Here is a 24,603-nt window from a genome sequence, read left to right on the forward strand (position 1 = left end):
CTAGACAAACCATGGCAAATAAGCTAACATTTGTCTAAACCTAATTAAACGTAAAGTTCGGAATTAACCAGTTCGAAGTTAACCATGGCAGTACTCGGCTATTCAGTGTTGTAGTCAAGGCTCAAACCTCTAAGGCCAAGGCCAAGGCCTAAATATCAAAGGCCAAGGCCAAGGCATGGAAACCCAAGGCCAAGGCCTGAAAACCTCAAGGTCAAGGCATTTCAAACTTACTGCGCTAGCCTAAGCGAGCCCTAGCCTAGCACATGTCTTGCCATTAATGGAATCTAGTTTGATAAGTGTTTAAGAATTGGATATATATATATATTTATATAGATCTAAGCCTGTAAGGCCTATGTAACTATGTAAGGGTACCGGTAATTTGGCGATGCTAATTCATTCTGAGCAACTGAACGTGAATGCTTGAAATGCTTGAACGTGTAAGTCCACGCGCATGCGTACTCTTAATCCGAAGACGCAAGTCATGAATATTCATATGTTGGTCCAGAACTCGGTGGAAAAATAATTTCGCATCCGGCCCGTGCCCCCCCCCCCTTGGAGAAGCAAATTCAATTTTTTAAATGTAATATGACGTTCATACAGAAGTGTGCCCCCCTCCTTTTGAAAGTCACAGAAAATATTTGTAATATGTCGTTCATTCACAAGTGAGGACCTTTTTTGCATTTCATATTTTACGTGGGACAAAATGACATTCTTTTTTTGTAACCCTTTTTTTTCTTTTACTTCTGCTGTCTTTTTTGGTATTTTCTCTTCAATTTGTTCCCAATCAGGCGTCAGTATGCCTATGTATTACATGAATTGTACAAGACGACAGTAGAGACTTTAAACTTCACAAAGATGTGTCATTTTGTTAATCATATTTGTGATCAAGTCGTGATAATGCATCTGTAGTGACCAAACTGATTTCTTAATTTTTCTGTTTGATTTTTCTATTTTTTTTTACCACCATACGACCAATGCGGGTGTGGAAAATTTTTATCACAGACCGCGAAACCTAATTACTTTTTGGGATCACGTGGGGCTCGTGTCATCCCACCGAAGAAAAATAGTCCTCCCCTTTATAATTTTAAAACATATATTACTATTCAATTGTTGGACATATATGCATGAATATAAATATACACATATATATATATTACACAATAATGTCGATATAACTTTATATTCACTAGCATATCATATTTCGATGCATTAGAATGTGTCGTCATGAATATTTATATGCGGAGATATATTAGGAAAGGCCCGGTAGCTGGGCAGTGACATTATTATTATACAAATAATGCATGCAGCCGAGTGCGTTAGTGGAAATGCAGAGCACGCGAGGTTTCTTTAGATAGGAGTCGCACTGTGCACGAGCCGCTTGCGGCGAGTGCCCAGTGTGCTCCATCTGAAGAAACCGAGCTTTCTCTGCATTTACTTTTACGCACGACAGAGCAAGTGCATTATTTGTTTTATAAAATAGCAACACAGAAACAATTTTAAAAAAAGTTACAGTACAGTTTTGTTGGACTTCTACCGCACTGGTTTGCTCGAGCGTGCAATGTCAATTTTCGTTGCACACCTTTTGCACTACCGTGCAGTGCACAAAAAAAGTTGGATGTCATGTGACGCGTATTGACCAATCGCGATGCTTGAAATAATACAGCTATTTTATAAAATAAGATAATATGAATTGTTTGGTGAAATAACTACAATTGATATTCCATATCGATTTACTGATATTAAACTGCTTATTTGTACATAAGTCTGATAACTGAAGAAAAAACTAATGATTTATGTTATCTTATACTCATGATGTTTTCTTTTGTCTTCTGTACAATACAGAGGTTTCCGTTTTTTCTGTTTCTGTTTCTGTTTATGGTTAATAAACACCACACACCACGTTATCTGCATGTCTCTACGCCCTCATAATTATGTTCTTCTCTTGTCGCCATTGATGAGTGAATGGTTGTGGCCGTTGATCTTCCCGGTATTGTGTTTTATTTTCTGGAAGCACTGTACATTCCACGATAAACATGATAAAGGAAAACTTAAAAGTTATTTTTAGGAAAAATGCCCTTCGTGTTTCCTCCTTTTCAAAAAATCGGTTTGGGGTATATCTCCCAATAGCGCCATCCTATATAATAACACTCTTGCTTGATATGCTCTTACTCAAATAAAGATAAAGGTATAAAAGCTAAACACCTTGTCATTCGCGAAACGAAATTTTATTATGCATTTTACTAAAACACGTCATTCACAAATCTACTGCAGTTCTACAATTAAAGTGACCCCACTAGATAAAAGCTTATACCCCCATTGCATGCCATTTCACTCGTAACTACCATGTCAACAAAGTACAAAATTCAATCAAATGATTCAAGAATGAATGAAGGATTGGATGTCATTGAATGAAAAAGATATACCACAATAGTCCATTCAAAAAAAATTTGCAAATTCTAGTATACGGACTCTCCACTCTCCAAGTTTTAAATGCAAGAAAATTATCGTTGCCGTCAAAGAATAAAACCGAAACTATAAACTATCTTAAATTGAAATTCATAAGATCACGTTATTTTTCTATGACTTCCTTTTAAAAGCATATGCATGTAGAAATATTGAATAACAATACTTTATCTACAAACAACATGTTTTGAATATCAATAGACCATGATCTTCTTCGACACTACAATACACGTCATTTTTGCTCACATTATTTTACAAAGTGTATTGACTGTTTAAGGTTCTGATTGTCAAAACGTGAAAATTAGTAAAGGAAATCTTTTATTTGTCATATTCATTAGGATATTTTTCCAAGTGAGAGACAGATAAAATTAGGAACGCTCGGAAAAACCTTACTGCACAACCTAAGGATGATGGGTGTATAGACACGTTTCGGCATTCAGATTTACAGTAATGTCTTTTCATTGATTCATAATTTTGTCTCTAGTTGAAGTGAAAAAGAATAAATCATGGCTTTCATGAATTTATTGCAAACTAGATAGAAAACATAAATCACGGTTTTTTTAACTTGAAAATAGAACTAATTTCATAAGGGAGGTATATTAGTAACCGATTGAATGAATAAATTAAAGGATTGATGAAAAACTAAAGATCAATTTTGAACGATAATACATTATCATACAAAATGAAAATCAAAAGCGTTTGATAAACAAATATTACATGAAGGAGAGTGACGGTTATAAGTAGGGTATATGCGACTATTTCCCTCAGTGAACTAACCTTTTTTTTCAATATCCGTAGTCCCTCCTTCATTTATGTTGGCCTGAGCCTATATAGACCTTATGCAGTGACGGCATCTCGCCGCCATCTTAGAGGCTGAAGCCATTGCCTTGCATGGGTTGGTGATCTACAGCTGGCTCATCTCTGACAACTCTGTTTATGCGCATTCATATATTCTCTGAGTGAGGGCGCTATGAGATTATGACGTCATATGCATTGACGGCATACTTTGGTCAGCCCCTTGGACAATTTTAGCAAAGCCAGGTGATATAGCCTAACATTTCGTACGTTATTGTAGATTGGTAATAGCAGCAGACAGCCTTCGAAAACACGGCGGAAAGAATAAAGCGCGAAGGGTTTACTGTCTTGAAGAGCGAACGTTCGAAGCTTTGGAACAAGACGACGAAGCAACCCACATCGAAGGATGAAAAAGAACTCCTTTTTATTTCTTTAAGAACATCTTATTTACATACAGCATATATAGCATAAGGCTATAGCAGATATATATATAACACCCTTCCACATGAGCTATAGGAATACGCTTCAACGGAGTTGTCAGAGATGCGCCAGCAGCAGATCACCAACGACATTTGGCGGCATGATGACGTCGATGCATAAAGTCTATTCAGTGCCCTGTGACAAAAGCGTGTATTCAGCCTATGACAGGGCTTACATGAAATCTGCATTAACCAAGTCGGTTTGAACCGCGAATTCCAAACATCCTTCACGAATTCGGACTGTTTTGGTCGGGATGACGAAAGACCAAGAATGTGCAGAAACACTTTTCATTCTGATCTTGCCTCTTCTTTGCCTGCCGTTGTATTTTCAAAAGCTCCCCCCATTTACGTCACGCTTACGTCATGCGTCACTTCTCCAAGTATGGTGGAAGGCCTATACGTTGTCAACATAACAATGATTTTGTCATTTTATTTTATTATTCCCCCACGAATCCGTAATACGCCGGGCATTCGTCGTATTCTGGTCGTGTGTCAAGCAGGCCAGCAGTGATCGGCTGACGACTGGTCGGCCTCGTCCTCACCATGTCACTGGTAAACGCCCGGCAAACGCCGTCAAAATTCGCTGATGATTCCTGACCGTATGACGACTCTTCGACCGCTGGTGATGCAGACATTTGATTATACACAGGTGCCGTTTCTTACGTTGTGTAAAAAAAAGAGGGAGAAGAAATGAAGCAGAAAGTGAATTCATCACGACGTTAACGAATATTATAAAAGATGTCGCAAGTCCCTTTAATTATGTTTGACTAAAGTTATTAATATTGCGGGAAAGGCTTCAATCTTGCACCCCAAAACAATAACAACATCGTTTATCACTAGTCTTAGTTCACTACCAGTAAAATGATTAAAATTAAAACCCTACCCGAAATTAAAATCGTAGGCACTATCTGTTTTTGTAAGAGGTGACTACGTTGCACTGCCCTTTAGGAGGTTAATAGTCAAAACAACAATCATTGTTTCAATCCGGTGTTTGTGGTCGGTGTTTGTTTTACTTGCCGAAGCACCAAAGAAGTTTAACACCAAACTTGAAATAATCTATTGTGAAGACATACATGTACATTGTGATGAGTTTTTATACTCACCTGCAACTGGACAGGATTGAGTGTTACAATTCTGCGATTCTGAATAATCACCACCACCGCAACCTTGCGTGAGTTGATCGTTCCCATCAAGACATTCGCGCCATCGCGTTGCTTGACCGGTACCACACGACTTGCTGCACGATTCCCATTCACTCCAAGCTGACCAGCTTGCTACGCTCTCTGTGTAGCCTTCCTCTGATTCGGATTCCTCTGGATACTCTTCCTCCATCCCTGGACTGTATTCTTCCGTTCCAGGACTTTCAAAGTTCACCGCGGGTTGTGGAGGAATCGCTGGCACTCTGTGTCCGACAGTCATCGTGTTTGAAGGTCGAGGGGGCACCTGCCTAGCAGGGGCTGGGTATGGTTGTTGTGGATATTCCAGAAGAAGATTCCGTTCGTCCACAAGATTACTCATGGGACCGATCCGGTTGCATCCCGGAGTCGGTTTGCATCTCTTGAGTTGAGCGATGCCGATGCCGGTTTTCTGCTTTCTCTCAAAGCAGGCCACTTCGTGTCCTGGACGGCACATCCGGCTTCGACTACGGAATGCGTCTTTCTCACAGGGACACCCACTCCATTTAGACCAAGGACTATAAGGGTCATATTTATCGTAGGGGAACTCTGTCAAAATGAAAAAACGCAGATGATTTGCATTTATAGATAAGAGATGCCTTGAGATAATTGGAGACAACATTAGAAAGAAAAATGAATTCTCCTTCTTTATGAGCATTTTGTTTTACAATTGCCAATCCTTTCAATATAGGCCTAATCTTATCATTGGTAGATTGCTAGTCATCCTTAGAATATAAGGTATGATAACACTAACAACTCACCTTTCAATTTCTCGCCTACACCTCTTCATTGCACTTCTACCTCTATCTTCTTTTCTTTGTCCTTCTAGAACTCACAACATGGTGTACCGTAAACCATTTCAGCAAATAACTCAGTATCTCAGAATTCATCAAAGTGGATGTAGGCCTACTCGATCTATTACTTACTTCGAGACCTGTACTTGGTTGTCCTCTTCGTGGACTCCCAGCACGAGCAGGGTGACGTTTCGACGGTCGGGAACAGTCCCTTGATCCGAAGGCACTGCCGCTTATTGACGATGCAAAAGCGATAGCGTTTATTGGTTTCAGTGTCACACGAACACGTTGACCATGGTGTCCAGTTGGAGTATATCATCTCCCCAAGAGATAGGCCTAAGATTGATAAGGTTGGTTGATATAAAATGAAATGCATTTGTAATTGAAATACATATTAAATGTTAAACGAACATTAGCCTGTATTCAAACTATTCAAAGAATAAAAAAATGCATTCACTAGACTACTTGGAGGAGCCGTGGTGTAGTGGTTCTGGCCCATATTCTGAAGTCGGGTTTAACTTAAACTCAGGTTTAAAGTTGTGGTTTAAGTATGGGAAGCCAAAAGTATCAAAATTTTTATTTAGTTGTATGTTTCTTATGTTTACTGTGCTCTTTCCTGATTCATCGATGGCGAAGACAATCATCTATGTATACTTCCTAGACAATTATGAATGATTTGAGAGCCAAATGAGCTGAAGTTTGATATTTGTACTGTTAGTGATTTATGTAACAATTGGCTATCCATACTTAAACCACAACTTTAAACCCGAGTTTAAATTAAACCCGAATTTAGAATACGGGCCTCTGACTCTCGCCTTGTAACCAGAGCGTCGTGTGTTTGAATCTCACCACGGTCTGGCGTCCTTTGGCAAGGCGTTAATCCACAGTTTGCCACTCTCGACTCAGGTGCTAAATGGGTACCCGGTAGGACGTGAAAGTCAGAAAGTCATTGTAGCTTGTTCAGTACTGTGTGCGCCTCACCGGCGACTGACTGGAATACCCCCCAGGGAGTGGATGATGTGCACACATTGTATGTGGAAATGACTGATTAAATCCGATAACCGGGGTAATAATATACCTGTAAAGCGCTTAGACACGTCGTTCCGATGTATTAAGCGCTATATAAAAGCGTATTGTTATTATTACTACAATCACATTATATACATACCGCATCCTTTTAAGAAGTAGTTAAGTGTTGCAGAGAAGTACAGTATGCATTTATTAGATCACATTCCTCTTTTATAGACAACAACAACAATCGTCAGCATGACAAGATACGTGATGGACGGATCTTGTCATGTCAAATATAATTACGCTATTAATTCGACTTGGCAAGATAAAATATTTCGCCATCTCGTCAAGTCGATGGCACTTAAAAGCTGCCGTACCTATCCATTAAACAGGAGGGAAAAGATTTCAAGAACTTACGTATTGCCCTTCTTAGCCTGTGACGCTCCTCGGTAGAATTGCTGCATGCTGCTGACTGGTCGAGCTCGGAACACCCTGCATCATATGCCATCTCCACTGCCGAACTGTCATCATAATCGACGAGGCCGTATTGGTCGACAGTTGCAGTCGAGTCATCTTTGTTGGGGAAAAGTTTTGCCGGATCCGTCAGTGAGTAAGAATACGATGAGAGAGATGAAGGGTCGATTTCTGCTTCAAAATCTGTTTATGAAGAAAATTAGGGACATCTAATACTAATAGCTAAAGCGAAATAACGAAAAAAAGGAATACTCAGAGAGTTGTAGACAGGAATCATGGGGTCGTGATTTTAGATAAGTCAAAACTTCTCTTGATGCATTTTCTAATATTATAGAAGACGATTATCAGGACATTTTTTGTATTGTCTCAAACAATCGTAAACGCATTCTAAAAATTGAAATGGTTAAATCAGCATTTAATGTCTGGTTCGAATTAAGCTGAGATAAATATGAGCAATATTTTCATTCCCCCTCTTTCACCCCAAGGCAGAAGAGTATTGATCAAAATGGGCTACCCCCCCCCCCGATTTCTTCTCTATGTGATATTATGTTTGAAGACGAGGAACTGCAGTATTTTTCTGAGCATTTCAATGATCAAGAACCTCAACAATTTACCGTTTCCGTCCTGTTTCTACCTGACGTCGAATAAACAGATTCCTCCAGAAACGACCTCAACCTACTTGTCTTAAATTTCTTGAATAAGATTCACCATTCTCGGTCTACCTTACTCTCACGTCAAAATATGTAACGCTATTAAATATTAATGCAGTATTAAACTGCGGATCTCCGATACAGCGGAGGAAGGATACAGAAGAAGAGAAGAAGACAAATTTTCGTATTATATTCTTTTTCTCCTTTTATATAAATTATGTTCGGAAAGAAAGACAAAGATAATCAACAATTATCGCCAATCACAATGGATAATGGCGTTTCAAATCATCAGTGGTTACAATAAGTGTAGAATACGATTATAACAAAGATCTGGTGGTGGATTTGGTAGGAGTGGTATTATTGGTGTAGGCCTATGTTTTTAATGATGAATGAAAATAATAAGATGAATGAGAATGAAAAGAAGAACGGGAAGAGGAAGAAAATGAACAAGAATAATGAGAAGAACAAAAGAATAGATATTTTACTAGATGAAGATGATCGAGAATGAAGTGATGAAAATTAAGATGTAGACGATTATGATGATGATGATGGTGATGATAGTGATGTTGGTGATGACGATAGCGATGAGGACGATAATGGGGATGATGGTGATGCTAGGGAGGGTGATGGTGATGATGATGATAAGGATTATAATGATGGGATATGTGGATGTGATGAAGATGATGATGATGATGATGGACGATGATGGTGAAGGTGAAGGTGATGATGATGATGATAATGATGATGACGTTGATGAAGATTAAAATTGATCAAGATGATGACAATGATGATAATGATAAAGGTAATGATGATGATGATGCTGATGATGAATGCTGCTGATGATGATGGTAATGATGATGATGGTGGTGGTGATGATGATGATGATGAAGATGATGAAGAAAGCTATTGAATCAACTTACATGAGCATGGTATCATATTGCAAGGCCGCCTTATTATCACACTCTTGTTGTCTCGGCAACCATTCTCTTCGGAAAGCATCTTCTGTATGTTCTCCTCCTTGCCTGGAAGCGAAGGAAGAGGACATTCTCGTCTCCGTGTCTGTTCTCCCTTTCCACACGACACACTGCATCTCGTCCATGGCTGCCACGGGGCTAACCCATCCAGTGAGTCGCAGAAGACTATTGTTACCAAATAACAAAATAATATGCAAATTGTTTTTTTTTTTTCCATCTTTAATGGCAGAAGGCCTTCCAACTGTTATTGATATGGGTTTCAACACACACACACATACAAAATCATATCCCGGGTTCCGAGATCTAGACCTAGGCCCTACTCTAAAATATTATATCTAGATCTAGGGAATCTGAATGACTAAAACCGGCTAATTTAGGCCTAGGCCTACGTGCAAGGCACGGCTCTGAAGCTGTGGCACTGGATGTAGGCCCTAAATCTTTTTTTGTTTTAGTCATTCAGATTCATAGATCTAGATATAATATTTTAGAGTAGGTCTGTCATCAATAAAATAAGTCCAATTAAGCTTAAAATAAGACAAGTTACCGTTAGATCTATGCCGAGGTCGATAAAATTTAGAATAGACCCATAGACCTAACGTTAAACAGTTCGGGTTCTCTTTAATAAACAAACCGTGTCAATATGCAAAGGTAGATCTAACGTTAGGCTTATAATAGGAAGATCTGACAATTATTCATTAGGGTCTAAAACTAAATCTATCTGATATTTCTTAGAAGTTAGAAACTAATGTTAGACTCAAACTTGATAATTCGGCTCACCTCTGACGCTGCAAATGATCACCAACAAGAAAAAATTTCCGTCTCTTTGTAATCGAATTACCATGACATTACATATGGTAATACTTCAAGATGCATTTTATCGTACCATGAAGAAAATGATAGCAACCAAACATGAATTTCTGTTATTCCTTTGAAATTGTATAAAAATAACGAAAAATCGCAAATTTAGTTGGAAGTCAATTGGTATTGTGCACGTGCGATATTTGCGCTAGCGCCAGTGTAGTTTTTATTTTGGAGACGGTTACCAAGCGCAAAAATTACGTAACAATTTTACGCGCTTTTTATTTCGCGCCGTTTGCGAAACAATGCAAAACGTTGTCTGCTTCATCATTTGCGCGCGCCTACGTCACAATGAAGATATTAACGATTTTTTTTTCGAAAGACGTGTGTGGTTAGGCATATTTCCCTATCATCGACTTTCTATTGCCTCATGAAGATATGAAACCGTCAAAGAAGCATGAGGCTTTGTAAATAATGCAGCCTTTAATCAATTGGTGATGAATTTCACTATCTATTCGTTTGTCCTTCTTTTGATAAAGAAAGAAAGTTTCATCTTAGAAAATATTAAGACAGAATACACTAAAAATTAATCAGCTATTTCATTGTGAAAAACCAGAAATCCCTTCCAACCTGGTAAAATTTTGCAAGAAAATTATGCTTCGTTTCTATTAAGTTATGCTCGAAATTCAATATTTTAAGCTGTTAATTAAACACCTTATGTTTCCTATGTAACTGGTTAAAATATATACCAGCTTGGTGTTGATGCAGCGGAAAGCTGCTTTGCCGAGTTCCTATGGGGGTTACTTCAAGAGAAACAGAAAAACTGGATAAATTTTGTGATTAACAGGGCCTGACCTTTACTTTTTTCCTAGGGAGCCAGCCAGGCTTCTCAAGCACTTTTTTAGGGAGCCCGCAAGGGTTTTAAGGAGCTGTTAATTAAATAGTGGTATATATAACAGCCAATGATAAGCTTCAGGGCATTAATCCATTATCTCAACTGTCGGCCTAATTATAAAATTTTCTAAACTTTGCTATGCTCGAAATATGATACTTTTTTTAACGGTGGTTTAATAGCCAACGATGTGACTATATCGTTACTTGGATTTTTTTTTTTAATCATATGTAAATTTTGATTATATTTTTAAAGCTTCATGGTACTATTTGAACCGTAATAATGAAATTATTTTTATGCTAAAATTAGTATTTTTTTAATTGATTTTTTATTAAATGTACTCTAAATGAATTGTAAATATTTTGATGAAATACTATTGATGATTTTGTACATTTGTATGATTGTTTCTCCAATACCCACTTTATGGGTGACATGGGAATAACTGTCATTGTCATTATCATTGTCCCTGCATTTCCAACTATTTCCCATTTTCCTAAAAAATTATCTAGGCGGTATTTACAGTTACTTACCGCCACTATTTCCCAATTCGGCAAAAGCAGCTGGCCAGGATAGTGGGGGGGGGGGGGGGGGGAGGGGCATATTTTAGCACGCAATATGATGCATCATTCTTAAAAATATGGGACTGGGCGAGGGAGTGTGCATGAAGAAAATGGGAATTTCTATAAACATATTTTATAAATTAACTGTTAATTTTGTAAATAGAATGTAACAACTGCGAGAAATGAGGAAATTTAATCAATATTATAGATATTCAGATATGATGATGGGAATATAAATTATGCATGATTTAATGCAATCATTAATTTTAGAGTATAAGAATTCGGGTTTATAGGCCCTTTAATGACTGGAAGTCTTCATTTTTTTTAGGAAGAAAAACCCGAACAGCTTAATTTTGAGGCCTTTCGGGGAGATACGGTTTTGGTGAAAGCTGTATTCCTAAGTCGAATCCTCGCGGAGAATCTCACACAGTAACAAAATTGTGACCCCTTCAATGTTTTGCCTTCCCCGAAACAAAAACAACTAAAAAGTAAAAGCCAATGCAAAAAATAGCTACTAGAATGGCAGCTTGCCCTTCACACACGCATTCTTTGTTATATAGAAACCTGCATCCGCATCATATACATTAAATCAATTCAATCTAAAACTCAATTAAGTTCGGACCGTGCTCGTTTGTAGGAAACAAATTCTCTGAAATTCTTCTCTTTTTTTAAAAGAAGATTATTATTCAAAACTTTTGCATGCGCTTTGCGATTGCATTTTTTCCGGTTACAAGGCGGTATTCTGAACATTGTCTTTTCTCCATATTTTATCTTTTCTCAGAGATATGACAAAATCGGTATTCTGGTGGATGTCATAATTTTTTTCACAAAAATTGTCATTTTTTTGTCTCTTCTCTTTAGCGCGCACCAAACATACGCGGCTTTAAATGCGCGTAATCCTTTTTTACAAGGAAAAGATATGACAAAAGTTATGACAGGGGGGTAGCAGTCATAAATTTTGTCATATCTTTTAGTACCAAATATGCCGATACCCTGCCGACTGAATGTCAAGCATATAATGATATTATTTAGATAAGAGTTTGGTATTAGTTTCACTCATCATCCATGACAATTTTCAAAATTATTTTTACAATTAGTTAGGCCCTACATATAAATTACTCCTTTTTTCTCTGTTTTCCTTCTTTTTCTACTTCTCTTCTAAAATCCTCCACAGCTCCCTGTCTCTATTTGTAATTAAGCGCATCAATATACGCGTAGTTGCGCGATAGCAGCAACTGTTACCGTGTTTACACTTGATCGGCTTTTGGTTCAGAACCAAAAGCCGATGCAGAATCGGCTTTTGGTTTGCGTTTACACGTTGTTACAGCTCGCGGTTCAGAACCGCGAGCCGATGCAAAAACCTGAAATGATACGCACACCAACAATATACGTCATAATAAAGACAACGCTGGATCAGTGCGCTTACAATTACGTCACAGTGGTAAAGTAAATGAAATGCGCACAAATTGCCGATGCAGAATCGGCTTTCTGTTTACACGTAGTAAAAAAGCCGATTCTGCATCGGCTCGCGGTTCTGAACCAACTACTTTGGTGGTGCAAATTGCCGGTTCTGAACCGCGAGCCAATGCAAGTTACTCGCGTTTACACGCTATGAAAAAGCCGATGCTGCATCGGCTCGCGGTTCAGAACCGCGAGCCGATTCAAAAGCCGATTAAGTGTAAACACGGTAACATGTATTGGGGATACGCCCTACCTGCAACGGAGCCTTCCTATTGGCTAGAAGGGCTCCCACTGGGAACTAACGATGATTTTGATCGGTTTGCTTCCGAAAAGAAGGGCGGGAACTTTAAGAGATATGACAGGGAAAAGACAATGTTCAGAATACCGATTTGTGACAATCATAGCGGTGTCACATCTCGGAGAGAAATTATAAAATTTATGACAAAAGTTATGACAGTGTTCCAGAATACCACCCAATTTCAGGTCTCTCTATATTATTATTCATTTGAAGAGATACCTCCTGTTCTGTTTATTAGTTCATCATTAGAAAATCTTTAAAACTGTACCCTTTATAAGATCAGTATCTCAACAAATTTCATCTCGTGATTCGCGCTATATTATGTTGTACAAGATACGGACTATGATAATAAATTTAAATTGTGTTTAAAGTAGCCTATTGATAGTTCACACAAAATCGGCTCGCCCGTCATGTTTCTATTGTTTGTTTAGGCCTTAAGACTTTCATATCCCAGTCGAAAAAAAAAGTAAACGAGACTAAACAAAGTCTTGCTACCAGCGGCGTAACAGGGGTCGGTGGCCAGGGGGGGCAAGAGCCAAAAATTTCCCGGTCATATCATGGTATGAACAGGCGTAATGAGGCGACGATTTTGAGAGGGCCAGACATTGCGGATCAGGCAGATTTTATCTTTTGAGTAGCGAGCGAAGCGAGCGAGCAAAAATTTTGACATTTTTAATATAAATATCCAATTTTGTGATAGATTTTGACATGATATCCAGAGAATATATTTCACTCGTCTCTCTTTCCATTCCTTTTATTGTGATCTGTACGCCACTGTGAACAGGATTATTTGCGGAAGTAGCGTGCAGAGTAAAAAAAAAAAACAACGAGGGGCGTAGTATGGCACATTTGCTAAAAAGCTGCATGATATAAGTCCCGAGCGAGCGAAGCGAGCGAGAAAAAAATCACCTTTTCATGAGAATCTAACTTTGAGATATTTTTGACGTTATATTCAGTAAATAAAACCATATCCTACACTTTTCCTTTGCTTTTCTTTCCTCCTTTTTTTCTAGGTAGAACTTTTGGAGACCATGGCCCAACCCTTCCATACTAATATACGGCAGTGCTATGCGGTTGGGGTCTGTGGCGGAGCCCCCGGAAGTTCTTGATATCAAAGACATTTAAACCTCGCAGATTGCCGCTATTTAATCAAATCGCGGGTATATACAGAATATAGCTTTTACACAACATATCTATTCAACCCAGTTGAACCAAATATTTTGAGGGGTCAAAACATAGCAATGTGGGAAAATTTGTTTAAAAAAAAAAAAAACAGTCGCCAGCGAGTAAAGCGAGCTGGAAAAAAATTGCCTATTGAAATTAAATTCTAATCATGTGATAGATTTCTCCATTATATTCAGCAAATAACACATTTCATTGTTTCCATTCATTTCATATTATGTTCTCTCCTATAATTTCTTTTATTTCCTCTTTGGTGTTGAACCAAGACCCCCCCCCCCCCGCGCCTGTACGCCAGTGATTGAACGTTAAGCTTAATGTAGGAAGGGTCCCTACAGGGGGCGTAATAGAGCCATTTGCAGGTCATAGATGAAGAGCCCCTACTGCTTGGGGTCTGGGGCGAAGCCCAGGTAGCTTATTTGCGTAAAATTTAGCAAGCTAATAGCACAATGTTGTATGCACTCCATCTTTTTTCCCGCTCTTTATTTTCTATCCTCGTCAGCCCGGTCGTGTTATTAAGTTTTTATTTCTTGTCCCTTTTCTTTGTTTTCCAATTTAGCTTTTGACTAATTCCATTCTACCTTCATTTCCCGCTATTGTTTGCCATTTTGCCATCTTTTAATCTATTTCCCATCATGCTATTGCGCTACTTGGGTCTATTTCGGAATGATTTGTTCTTTCTCAAATGTTCTTCTTTTGTTCTTCTTCCAGCTTTCCTTCCTTTTCCATTCCCAAAAAAAAAAAAATTCTTTGTATTCTTTCCACTTTTCCCTTTCTCTTTCCTTTTCCTCCTTTCCTTTCCCTCTTTCCTTCCCCTTTCCCTTTCTTTCTCCCCCTTTTATTTTTTTCCCGTTTTTTTTTCCCGGTGAAATCCGCCAGGGGGGGGGGGGGCAGCTTGCCCCCCCTGCCCCCCGCCTGTTACGCCACTGCTTGCTACTTCAGAAAAAAGTATTGAGAATAATATAACCCGATCCCCCCCCCCCTGGATCCGCCTATGGATGGGGAGCAAGTCAGCTAGATGACCTAAAAGGGTCATTTTTTTCTCAATCGAACAGGGATATAAACGATCCAAACGTCTGATCTGTTTACGGTTTGCTATATTTATTTTTTCCATTTCCCAAGTGTTCCCTTTCAATATAACAAGTTGCCCAGATTAATACTCTATTGAATTGAATTTACTTATCCATATCATTACCAATGAATTAACAACATAACAAGGAATCCAAATCCATTGATTAATTCGTTCGGGCAAGCCGAGAGCGAAAAAAAAAAACGTCTTGACGTAAGAATGCTACACAGCTGTTGCAAGGTACTTTGATGGGTCAGAAAGTATTTGGTACAACTATGCCAACAACAATGTAAGTTTCAATGAGGAGCATTTCACGAAACAAATATAATCAGTGATTGTTACAAGCTACTTAAATCCATGCACCCAATTGGCTCAGAGCCAATTTGCCATTAAAAACCATTGACTATTTATTTTTTGAAATACACCCCCCATAATGACCAGTGAAAATGCAGGTGACAAGAATATTTCGACCTCAAACATATTTTTTGGAAGAGCTGTCTATTCAAATGACCGTTTTACTCAATTCGAATTTATTTATCCGACTGAACAAAAAAGTGCATAGACGACGCCCTGGGACGACGCCACGTTAGTAGGGGCTGAAGGGGGGAAAGAAATAACCTCATGAATTTTTAGCAATTGTTTAACAAAATACAAAGGGGGAAATATATGGAAAAGCCTGCGTCAAAATTAATGTATTCTTCACAAAGGCTAATTTCCAAAATTTTATATAAAGATACTAAAATATAATATAAATATAATATATTGATACTGATGAAACACCGTTCTGTCCAGGGTCGATGCTTGTGCTTTCTCTTCCTAATGGATCGGGGAGTGGGGGAGACCCGGCCCTCAAAAAGGAGGAAATTATGTAATTCTTGAATGTTTGTGATATCTCCTTTCTCGGAGATAATTAGTTTTTTTCGTGCCCCTCCCCCACATATGAAATGCAGTACCAGCTCCTGGTTACCAGTGACTGGTTGTTGGATTAACCATGGATTAACGTTCAAGGGGATAGCATACCATGCTTAATTGTTGCGACGTCGGAATAAACACCTTTTGTACTGCGCCGCCGACTTGCAAGACCGCATGATCTGGATGCGTAGATGTGTATTCATCCGCGCTGTAATCACAGCTCATTATCAGCTCAATCATTCTAGTTGTTTGGATGAAGGCTGCAGTTCCACGTTTATCAGTTTCATCCTACAAGTGTAGACAATTAATGTCATCTGAAATGCAAACAAAGAGGTTAGTTTATTATTTGAATCTTTTATTTTTATGAAATATTATTAGGTATGAAGGGAATTTGTATATTATTTTGTTACTTGACACAACAAAATTTTGTTAATATAAAGGGCACAAAAGCATGTTAAGGCAATGGTCAAATGCATTTTACATTTCCATTGAATCGTGAAGATAGATCATTAATTTTATTTCTCGATGGTTGAATTTAAAATACAATAATTAATTTACCTTTGCATTGAATTAAGACGGACGGTGAAGCTTATTTCTTGAACACTGAATTCAAAGTAAAATAATTGTGCGATACAGTAAGACTTTTAATCCAAGTTTAACCAGAAGACAGTATTGACCGGATCAGAAAGGGACAAGAGTTCCATATGTCCACTCCGATGAATTGAAAAAAAAACAGGGAAAATGTTTTTAAAGTCACATCTTATAAGACACAAGATTTAAAATATTTGCCCCTAAAGAATATGTTCAGATCTCAGATGGCGTTAAAATGAAAGACTTCCATCTTGACTAATTATTATTTTTTTTTTTTAAGGATAGGTCAGCCTCGACGAACAGCAGAAGGCAAGTCACTGTAGAATAATTTGAGACAAGGAAGCAACTCTACAGTTATTGTAAGATCAGCCCAGAACAGAAGGCATTACCGTCTCAGTGCCGATAGCCTATCCTGTAACGAGAGCGATGGAAGAATAGTAAGTACTCTACAATGGAAGAATATTACATTTCCTACAAGTTGATACCACTTTTATGACCTTTTGAGAATTTGAGGCAGTTTGGGAAATATCGTGAATTTTGACATATTTTCCCCAAATGGTATACAACCTGGAAAAAATACTAGTATTACATGGATAATAAAAAGATATATTGACTTGTAACCATCTTACAAAAGTCAACTATTGTGCTTGAGGTTACAGCAAAATTCAGAAAGCAATAGATATTTCTGTTTGAGGAATTATTTAAGTTCTCAAATTGAGAGAACGAAAAAAGAAACGTATACGTGAGAATCCAATAGTTTGTAATGCTTGTGTTTATATTTTACTCTTGTAAAACGTGCGGAAGACTAAACATTTTCATCTGTTCAGTGGCGGCACCAGGATTTTTTTTAAGTTAGGGGCAGTGAAGGACAAAGGAAAATGTTTAGGGGCGAGGGAGGATGGATTAACTCCACAACATCTTTTTTAATTGTCAAAAATTTCAGAGGGGGCAATTACCTCATGCGCCCCCTCGCCTTGTTGCCGCCACTGCATCTTCTCCTCTCTTTCTCTTTCTTTCTCTCTCTCACTCTCTCGCATTCTTCGATCTCACGAGCCCAAATTCTTGATCGTAGTTAGCTGCCAGTAAGTTTATGAAATAACAAGCAAGGTATTTCGATTTTGCGTTCTACCAGAGAAATTTGTACTTTTCACGGATGCCAGCACGCGCTCATTAAAAAAGATGTAAATTTCACGACCCGTTGATGTTGACGGATGAAGTGTGCGCGGCACGTGCGGACTGTCATTTCTAAGCAGACGGGTACCCCGGGTGGAAAATAATCATATTTGAATAAACAAAAGTAAAATTCTCAGAGCAAAATGCTCAAAATTTCATCAACATCTGAACACAAATAAGTTAATTACTTTTGAATATTGGCAATATGGGTGGGCTAATGTAATGTCCCCACTTTCTCTTGTCTTATGTTATATGAAATCATAATTATTTCACATTTTCATACATGTGTGTATGATATGTCTCCCTCATAGTCATAATGATATGAGTTGCAGCAAAAATATCTAATGCAATAATTCAGCTGCCATACCATTTTTGGCGATAATTCTTGGACAAAATTCGATTAAACATAATAAATTATTAATTCATTTCATTTAATAAAATACAAAAGAACAAGTAGGGATATGACATAAATTTGCTTATTGAATATTGAAGAAATGCATAGAACTGTTTCACCGAATTATTGCAAATCTTTATCGTGTCATTATATAACTTTGATATTCCTTGTCCAAGTGTGAACAAATGTACAGTGTTTTGTTTTTCTCAATTTTCTTTTTTTATATTTTCAAATCATTTTCAGCCTGGAGCACTTTGATTCAGGATAATACCAAATTTGACATCATAATTCAGATATTGCGTAGGTTTGTGACAACTTACTTTATTTATATTTATAACCCTTATTGTTCTTGTATTCACAATCCTTTTTGTGTGTTTTATTCATTTCCACAGTTTTGACGGATTTGGGGAATTCGAAGTTATCAAAAATTCGTTCCGAAATCTGGAAATGAAGATGAAATGGAATGTACGACGAACACTTTAACAATAAAGACTGTGTTTTAATTCATTCATCGTCAACTTTAGTACTGCCAAAATACCACACCCCTCCAATGCCGTAACCTCAATGAGAAGTGCAGCCGGTGAGACCTGGTGGCTTCAGATAAGAAGGCTGCAATTGTAGACTATGGACACGAAGAACGGAGAATATGTACAAAACATTCCTTGCGATACATTCCTCGCTCCACTGCACAGGTGCATGTTGCGTTTATATTGGCGGCAACTGCATCCATCTCACCAAAATTAATGCGTCATATTTTAAGTCACGTGACCAAGCAGAATCCTTTTTCCCCGAGGACAGGCACAACAGGTCTAATAGTAATACCGAAGCTACTCAAACGGGATATAATTTATATCTAATAAGATATATTTGGCAGTTGGCGAATCCCTATACATTGGAATATCAACAGGAAGAACTTGAGATATTCAGAATGACTTTACAAAGTTTTTTCTTGGACAGAAAGTCTTCAATTATTGTGTGCGGACAAGACACCATTTTTACGGCAGAGCTTCGCCGAGGCTAATCCGAACCTCAGCCCCAGCTCACGGGAGGTTTGTTGATGGGTCTCTGGACGGTTGTTCTGCCCCTGCTTCATCAATTTGAACTTGATAATTTTGTGACTATCAGCGGACAGACATGTTTGTGGAGCTTTGGAGAAATATTCTTTATTGGATCTTAATGACAATTTGTAATGTTGCTGAATTTGTGTTACTTGGATCATGGATGCATGGCGACACCAAAGAGAGGACAGATGAACATGCCGAGACTGACCAAACGTTGCTGTATGAGTGAGTCCTTTTACCCGTAGAACAATACGGCAATATCACTTAATGAAACTTTAAATTTTATGGAAATTGGTTAAGTCTAGGTTTTAGTGCCAGGATTCGTAGCGTAAGTTAATTTAGCCCCCCCCCCCGTAGGCTTAGAATAGGCGCCTGGTCGAAACTTATTCTTCAGCCCTTTTCCATAAAATGTAATGCATCATGTCAAAAAGATTGCTGTGTTGTCACCTGCGGGTAATGACATTAAATTTCATATTTAAAAACAATGTTGATTGTTCGCCGAAAGCTTTACAACTTTTTTGTATAAAAAGGTGGTAACGCTTTTACTGTTCCAGACAATTCTTGTAGAATTGTTCGTTTATGTATGAAACAGGGACGGTGCCACAATGAGGGGGCACGGGGCTTCATCCCCGATGAAAATCAACACACAAAAGAGGAAAAAAGCGAATAAAGAACGAAATTCAAGCATTCAAGTTTTGGGTCGATAAATAGACCCCTATCATTGAATTGGTAAAAAAAATATGTTACCTTTTGGTAGCCTTGCCCCTAATTCCCCGGCACCGCCCCTGAATATAAATACTTTACCATGCCAAGATTTTGGGTGGTGAAATTTGCGCAAAACGTCAACAATATTCGATACTCGATTTCGCATCCGAAAATGGACATCACGTTTGTCCTCGTTGAAATACCCGTTTCGTATGTTTACAAGGTGAGTTTCATTTCTTTTTTTTTCCGTTCATATTTCGTTTCATTTATTTTTTTACGTTCTTAAATCGTATATTTCAATATGGCATGGTAAGTATATTCTTTTTTCTTTTTTTTATAATTTTCTTAATATGCTCAGATGGCAATTTTCGTAATTCTTGCTCGGCAGTTTCAAGCTCCACCAACAGTCCAATTCACAGTCCCACACATAATATAGAAATAGATCTAGAGATCGTTGCCATGGTTACTCAAAGGATCGTGGATGAAAAATGGTCATTGGTGCATACAGTGGGGAAGGTGATGATAATTATAGACTACTTGACAAAAACCTAGTTTTTCAGATATTTAGAACTTAACTGACACAGAAAACCTTGCTGAAACGAAAAGGTTTACGATGATATGAAAGTAATTATGATGTTTATTGTCAAATATGAAAGAAAAGGAAGTTTATTTAGAATCTATCTGATACAGAAAACCTTGCCGAAACAAAAAAAGTTTATGATTTTTATAAAAGTAATGATGATCATTGTCAAATATAAAAGACGATGAATTTTATTTAGAATCTAATTGATACAATAATCCTCGCTGAAACAAAAATGTTTATGATTATGAAAGTTATTATAATGATTGTTGTCAAATATGAAAAAAAAAAGTTTACTTAGAATCTATCTGATACAGAAAATCTTGCTGAAACAAAAAGGTTTATGATTATGAAAGTTATAATGATTATTGTCAAATATAAAAGATAATGAATTTTGTTTAGAATCTAACTGAAACAGAAAACCTTGCTAAACAAAACGGTTTATGATGATTATGAAAGTTATTATAATGATGAATATTGTCAATTATGAAAGAAAATTAAGTTTATTTAGTATCTATCTGATACAGAAAACCTTGCTGACACAAAAAGGTTTATGATTATGAAAGTTATAATGATTAGTGTCAAATATGAAAAAAATGAAGTTTACTTAGTATCTATCTGATACAGAAAACCTTGCTGAAACAAAAAGGTTTATGATTATGAAAGTTATGATTATTGTCAAATATAAAAGACAATGAATTTTGTTTAGAATCTAACTGAAACAGAAAACCTTGCTAAACAAAACGGTTTATGATGATTATGAAAGTTATTATAATGATGATTGTTGTCAAATATGAAAAAAATGAAGTTTACTTAGAATCTATGTGATACAGAAAACCTTGCTAAACAAAACGGTTTATGATGATTATGAAAGTTATTATAATGATGATTGTTGTCAAATATTAAAAAAATGAAGTTTACTTAGTATCTATCTGATACAGAAAACCTTGCTGAAACAAAGAGGTTTATGATTATGAAAGTTATGATGATTATTGTCAAATATAAAAGACAATGAATTTTGTTTAGAATCTAACAAACAGAAAACATTGCTAAATAAAAAGGTTTATAATGATTTTGAAAGTGATTATAATGATGATTATTGTCAAATATGAAAGAAAATTAAGTTTATGAAGAATGTAACTGAAACAGAAAACCTTGCTGAAACAAATCGGTTAATGATGATGATAATGATCATTGTCAATTGTAAAGCACAATGAAGTTTGTTTTATATTCTAGATCTAGTGCATACTTTATTAGATTAAGAATCTATTATAAAAACCAAGCTATTTCATTAACATTGATCTATTTGTGTGTTTATGTTTCAGGTATGGAATGCTCAAAATATCTTCACAATACACCGATACAGGAGCTGTTTAGATTGATTTAAAAAAAAAACCGTTGCTTATTTTTTTCGGCCTGTCGACCTGAGTAAACCAAAATTCTGCAAGAATTATTTACCTGTAGAACAATACAGTAATATCACTTATGATCTTAATGAAACTATGAATTTTATCGAGCTGGTTTGTTGAGGCCAAGTTTAGTGTCGGGATTTCTAGGTAAAATTCACACATTAGGTCCCCAATAGGCGCCTGGCAGTTTAAGCTTGTTCTTAAACTAGCTCGTTAAGATTTATTATTTCATGTCAAGAAAATTACTGTAATGTCACCTACTGGTAACTTGTTTTCAACTTCATTGGGATAGTTCGATTGTTTCGTTTAGCTTTTTGCTTTCTAAAGTAAGACTTTTGATTAGCAAATATCCGTTGTTAATCAAGTCGTGCGGTCGTATGTTTTTCGCTTTTAATCGTCATTATAAACTCATCATGCACATCATAACTCATCGATCGTCTCGTTCTTTGAATGATCGCGGTAAGTTTAAAATCATTAACACTCTTTTTGAAATTTTCTTTGAAAACATCATTCACTGATATAGATATTTTCATTCGTCATTGATTTATTGCTGTAAATCAACTTTCTTTGATTTTAACATTTTTGTATGGAACCACATTCTCCTGCAAGTGTATGTACGATGATGGAGACATATTTCTTAGTGAAATTTTCTTGAATTTTAGAAATATGAAAGGGGAGTTTAGACTAATTAGTTATAGACAAAGCGCTTATACTAATAATGATGATAAACTTGTAGCAACATTGATTTGGTGAGATAGATCTGATATTCAGTGCCAAAATGTGGATAAGGACAAGAGGCGGTTTCGAATTCCACATCTTCATACACGTAGGGCCTAGATTTAATATGCACAGCTGATAATTTTCGTCATTCTTGTTCGGCAGTTTAAAGCTACAACCGTCCCATGCGCAGTCCCACACACGTAATATAGAAATAAATAATGTTACTCGTTGATAGGAAAGGGCCCAATTTTCGGTTATTTAGAGGCTAACAAACAAAAAAATCTTGGAGAAACAAGTTTATGATGATGAGTATGGACATGATAAAAGTGATGATAATCATTGTCAAACAAAAGACAATGAATGTTTTTCAAATTTTCGTAATTAGGCTTGTTTAGTACTACATTATGCGCATACGCATAATTTAGTGATGGAGACATTTTACTTAGTAAAACTATTTTGAATTTAAAACTAGTTTTACAAAACGCTGAATTTTCTAATGGTGATTATGAAACTAGTAGGAACATTGATTGGATATTAGATCTAGGTAAAAATAGAAATAACGAGTAGGCCTACATTATGAATTGACAACATTCTATGGAAGTATATTTCATATTCTAGATCTATATGGTACATGATAATTATATGTAATTATAATTCAAGTGTAATAAAAAAAAAATGACACTCGACCATCAGAACAAAAATACTTTATCTTGTTTCTTACAGGTCTGGAATGAAATGTCAATACATCTTCGCGCAGTTTAGGAGAGAAGTTTCTGCAACAATGTTGACGAGGAAAAAAGGCTCGTAAAAATGAACCAAGCTCTGCTCGAGCCACATGCCGATGGAAGAAAAAAGGAATGTCACAGCAACGAACATATAACTGAACGTTTTATTGATTCTTTCAAGACGAGTTAGAAATAGGGGTATTAAGTAAAGCAAATACAGATATATATAGTGTATGGTTGATATTAGGTTGTTATGATTATTTTGTTTTTATAGCATAGAGCAACTAGTCACCTTTCTTCGTCACCCTTTCATCTACAACTCTTCGTCGCCTTTTCATCATACATCAACAAGTCGCCTTTCATCTACAAATCTTCGTCACCCTTTGATCAAAGAGCGTCAAGTCACCCTTCGTCAATATTTCATCAAAGATCTGCCACTTTTCGTCTCCCTTTCATCATAGAACATCAAGTCATCCTTCGTCACCCTTTCATTAAAAAACATCAAGTCACCCATCTCCCTTTCATCAAAGAGCATCATTTCACTTTTCGTCATCCTTTCATCAAAGAGCATCGAGTCATATTAGGTCACCCTTTCATCAAAGAGCAGCAAGTCACCTTTCGTCACCCTTCATACAGCATCATGTCACCTTTCTTCTACAAATCTTTGGCACCCTTTCAGCTAAGAGCATTAAATTACCCTTTGTCACAATTTCATAAAAATATATCTAGTCACTTTTCGTCACCCTTTCGTCAAAGAGCATCGTATATTTTCGTCACCCTTTCATCAAAGAGCATCGAGTCACCTTTCGTCGCCCTTTCATCCTACATCAACAAGTTGCCTTTCATGAAAGAGCATCAAGTCACCCTTCGTCAACCTTTCATCAAAGATCTGCCACTCTTCTTCTCCCTTTTATCACAGAATAACAAGTCAACTTTCATCAAGTTACCCTTCGTCACCCTTTCATCAAATAATATCAAGTCACCTAGCATCTCCCTTTCATCAAAGAGCATCATTTCACTTTTCGTCACCCGTTCATCAAAGAGCATTGAGTCATTTTAGGTCACCCGTCCATCAAAGAGCATCAAGTCACCCTTCGTCACCCTTCATATAGTAACAAGTCACCTTTCATCTACAAATCTTCGACACCCTTTCAGCTAAGAGCATCAAGTCACCCTTCGTCACCATTTTATCAAAGAGCATCAAGTCACCATTCATCTCCCTTTCATCAAAGAGCATCAATTCACTTTTCGTCTCCCTTTC

At 37.0% G+C, this 24,603-nt stretch overlaps 1 long non-coding RNA gene across 1 annotated transcript; it reads left to right on the forward strand.

Moving 5' to 3' along the window:
• Positions 1 to 16,235: 16,235 nt before the first annotated feature.
• LOC135156696 (uncharacterized) lies at positions 16,236 to 19,422 on the forward strand. The gene is made up of 3 exons (XR_010295738.1): positions 16,236 to 16,317; positions 16,856 to 17,012; positions 18,535 to 19,422. It is a non-coding gene; the product is annotated as an uncharacterized LOC135156696 (long non-coding RNA).
• The last annotated feature ends 5,181 nt before the right edge of the window (positions 19,423 to 24,603 follow it).

The sequence above is a fragment of the Lytechinus pictus genome, chromosome 14 (genome assembly GCF_037042905.1).
Source record: "Lytechinus pictus isolate F3 Inbred chromosome 14, Lp3.0, whole genome shotgun sequence".
NCBI lineage: Eukaryota > Metazoa > Echinodermata > Echinoidea > Temnopleuroida > Toxopneustidae > Lytechinus > Lytechinus pictus.